The sequence below is a fragment of the Ischnura elegans genome, chromosome 11 (assembly GCF_921293095.1).
Source record: "Ischnura elegans chromosome 11, ioIscEleg1.1, whole genome shotgun sequence".
In the NCBI taxonomy this organism is placed as follows: domain Eukaryota; kingdom Metazoa; phylum Arthropoda; class Insecta; order Odonata; family Coenagrionidae; genus Ischnura; species Ischnura elegans.
Genome location: NC_060256.1, coordinates 43,074,280 through 43,078,883, shown reverse-complemented (window position 1 = coordinate 43,078,883; position 4,604 = coordinate 43,074,280).

The following is a 4,604-nucleotide window of genomic DNA, read 5'->3' as shown; positions in this document are numbered from 1 at the left end:
ATGAGATACAGAAAGGTCGGATCGTGCAAATTTTGAGTCGGGAGGGGATGCTGAAAACAGTGTTAGAGGCAGTGGCGTAAATAGGGGGTGATGAGGGGATAGATCCCCCCTCCAAAGCCTCAGAGTAATAAAAAAATTGTTTATATCTATTGTATAGTTTTGACATGTAATAACTGCATCTACTTAAAGTTAAATGTTTAGTGCCAAAATGATGTAAAATTTGTTTCCAGGCATGTCATTAATCAAAATTTTTCCTAGATCCCGTAGCCTGGGGGGGATAGCCACTCCAGTCCATCCCATACCTCCCAAAGAATATTCCTAGTTACACCACTGGTTAAGGGAAAGTGAGTAAGGCAAGATGGTAATGTAGAATACTGGGTAAGCATGGTAGGGAAAGAAAGATCAAACGATCAATGCATAAAACAAAAGGGAACAGATAAATAGGGATTGAAGGGTTAAGGTAAATTTAAAAAGGAAGATAGGTCGGGTTGGATCGCAAAACGCTCCATCAAACTTATCTTACCCGCTTTAATACATTTCATAATGATGATATTGGAACAGTGAGTAATAAACTCATCTTCAGAAATTCTCATAGGATAAAAAAATCATCATGACCATCAGACATACATTTTGATGCCATTCAAGTTTTCTATTCCTTCATCTTCCCTCACAGACGCGTTTTCACAAAGTTTTATCCACCTGAGTGCGCTGAGAGAGAGCCAGTCTTTTTCTTTATCTCTCAACCCCTTCCTCCTTTCATCGCGAACCATGTGTTTAAAGCGCGGAAAGTTTTCATGAAGAAAATCTTCCCTCGAACTCCCTTGAAGCGCGCGGAACTTGCTCTGTAGCCCGGAAGCAATAAAGCATTCCGATGATTAAATATTTGTTGTCTCCCCTCATACCACTCGCTTATTATGCTCAACTCTTCTCCGCGTTGCACACCATACCCCGATCTACCTTCCCTTTAACAAAAAAAGAAGAAAAAACATTTTTCCCCCCTCCAATATCCTCCCACGGGATGCAAATAAGCGCGCCAAACTAAAAAGGGCCTCTCTCCTCCTCTCCACAATGTTCTCTCCTCTTATATCTCTCTCACTCAAGCCTTTCTGAGCCATTCTCTCTCTTTCCATGGGTCTTCTTCTCCCAGAACGCGTCCCCATATAAGAGTAGGGCGAGGAAGAAACGCTTCCACGAAAAATTAATTAATATCTTGCCGACACAAAATGGCTGTTTGCGCGCCAAAGAGATTGAAATGAAGGGGGGAAGGGGAGGACTTTTTAGCGGGAAAATGGATATATAGGAGGCGGGTCGCGTTGAGTGATACAACAATGTAATTAATACCGGCAAAATGGCAATTGAAAGTTTCATAAATGATGAACATTAGCGAGGAGGATTTTCCTCAAGAGCCTGTTGTCTTATCTCTCTCTTTCACCCTCTGCTATTGTCTCGTGTCTTGTGCTTCATCCCATACAGCCTCTCCGGCGCGCTATTTCGGAATGGCGCGGGGAGACTTTTTCACTTTTCTTTTATTATTATCATCATCATTCTTCGTGGATATGATATTTTTCTCCCTGCATTTTTCTGTTTGTGTGCGCACGAGTGTTACAGTCTCCCGGCAAAGGCATCCTTGAGTGACGTTGAGATTTTCTGTCTCTCCAGCGCTGATCCGCGTCGTCTGAATGGGAAATTCGAGGAAGAGGAGGCATTTTGTCACCCTCAAAACCATCTATCACCCGCTCTCCAAAGCAAACACCAGCTTTTCCCCCCATCTCTAGCCTTTCACTCACTAGACCCTGACAATGGGAGAACACATTCGTATCATGTTTCAGAGGTAATGGAGAATTCATTATCCACATGCGCAACAGTATTCAAAGGTATCATCAATATCAAAGTATCAAGGATATTAATAATGCAAAATTATTTGTACCTAAAAAGATAATATCACAATGATATAACGTACACAATGATATCGTAATGTCTACTTATAGCCCGGTCAAATTAGCCCAAAAAATAGGTGTACCCTTGCATAAAATGCCAACAAGCTGAAAATTTGCATGAACCTTAAGGATACCACTATTATGAAATCCTAAAAAGTCCCCATCGATCCCGTGTGTGCAAAAAATTTTATTCAAGGTCAAAGGTCACAAAAATGAGTTTTTTGCATTTTTTGGCCAAACGGTTAGTTTTATGATAAAAATTGCTCAGAACATCATTGTAGATCAGAAATTTATCTACAAAATTGTGATTTCACTTTTTTCTCTAATGTAAGATTTACCGTTGTTTCTTATATAAACATAAATTATTTTTATTTATTTTTCTTGCAGAAAACGTACGTTTTTGGGAGAATGATCGAGGAGTTGTAGATTTTGAGAAAGAGGCCAATGGCTTCGAAAGCTTTGGAAACTATTTTTCCCGTGTGAGTGTTCCATATACGTGTTTTTATTTAGTGCTAGTGTCATACTATTGCATCAATATTTTGTGCTACACGCATTATTTTTCGACGAGAAAATCTATAACTATCACCTATCTTCCATAAGTAATGGGAGGATATTGATACGGAGATCCACAATGATAAATTGACGGATGATTTATATATCTTCCAAGAGTACTGATCTTCTGATCCTTCTCCTCCGACTGATTGAGATATGTAAATACATGATGATGACCGCAAGTCAGCTGAAAGACGTGTGGTTGTGAGTTTGTTAAATTAAATAAGTAGACAGTACTTATTGTGTTCTTTGTGTCCTTTCAATAGATTTTCTACGATATCTATGCGGAAAATGTAGAATGTATCTGTACCAGAGTAAAAAGTGGTTATTTGGCCCATCAGATATCAGGTAAAGTCGCTCACTCTGGATATTTCTCCAAGAACCGAGCACAATGGGGTTGAATAACCTCACTCAAAGCGTCAATTCACATAAAAGAAATAGGTAAATAGTAGGGAAGAGTACTGAACGGTGAAAAAAAATTCCCGTTTAACCATTTGCTCCGCATAAGAAACATATTGAAAGGACATCAAGATACGTACTGTACACTCATTTCATTTATTTTAATCAAACTATACAACGCGTCATACGCACATCTATGCGGAAAATATAAATTGCATCTGTACCAGAGAGCAAATAAAAGAGTAACCAGTAAATTTGGGCCATCAGATATCAGGTAAAGTCGCTCACTCTGGATATTTTTCCAAGAACGGAGCTCAAAAGGGTTGAATATCCACACTCAAAGTCACAATAGGGTAGTTTCCTTCATCAAAGAAAACGAAAGGCATTGATTGCAATTCGTTACCCACCATTAGTGTATTCATAATATACAAATCATTTCGTTTTAGAAATACCGGTTCAGACGAATGGCAATGGTCCATTTTTAACCTCATTTGAAAAGGGCCAGATTGGCGCCCATGCGATGCCACTCCACGTGACGTCACAGGGACCTAGTTTCTATACGAGAAGATAGGAGTTATACATCGTCTGAGGTTACCAATGCATGCATGAGGCGCAGAGCTCAGGGAAACATGTCTTAATAATCACTTATTAAAACTGGCTAAGGTCGGAAAGTTTTCCTCGTTTGATAAGGTATTAATAATCCTTATTTAAGCCAAGCGCTACCAGCCAGCAGGGTACTCAGCTACCCGCCAGCAGCCTGCGTCGTATCAGCGCTAAGCCTGGCCTCAAGGTCACCTCACAGGGCGGCAGCGGGAACCAGAAATACGTCGTACGGAGAGATTTCCCGGCATTAATACTTACGCGTCGCGTTTTCGCGCGCTTGAAAATTTTCGCTTTTCATTTAATCGCGAAAAATAGATATCGTCATTTAAAAATCTAAAAGCGTGGAATACGTACTCCAGGAGTAATAATCTTTCAATTTAGACAGTAAAAAAACAATAGGAAACCACCGTATTCACTTAAAGAAATAGGTAAACGGTAGGGAAAAGAAGTAACGCTGAAATACTATTTCCCATGCATTTCTTATTTGCTCATAATTTTGGCGTAAAATAGCTCAAAATTTGCCACCCACTTTTTATGAGTAGTTGACGCCATTAAACTTAAGGATTTTCTCAAAGTGAAACCCTCACATAAAATGTGGAATACTTTGAAGAGTGCAAAGAACGAAGAGCATATTTAGGTCGATGCACGAGGACAAAGTGTATATGAGCGTCTCCAGAGGTGCGAGGAGTCAGTCGGTGACAGCTGCTACATAACACCTTTCTCTTCTTAAATGCTACCTTTACCATTGCTATTCTTCTCTTTTTCTTAGTCTAACTCCTCCAGTCTTTATTCAGTGCGCTCCCAAAATATATATACCTTCTAAATTGTATGATCTTATCCCCATTGATCATAATTTTCACATTTCCACCATCATTTACTGTCATAACTTTCGCTTTCACAACATTTTCTTTCATTTCAAAGTCTTTCATTCCTTCCTTTAAACTTTTTATCATTCTTTGAAGTACCCGGTTGTCATCGGCAAACCTGAAGCATTTAATCTCTCGTCCCTATTACTTTTTCACTTAAGTATCATGGTTTCACCGACCATCTCTTCGATAAAAAACTGACCATCTCCTCTGTTATGAAGCATAAATATTTAGATTTATTCCATTC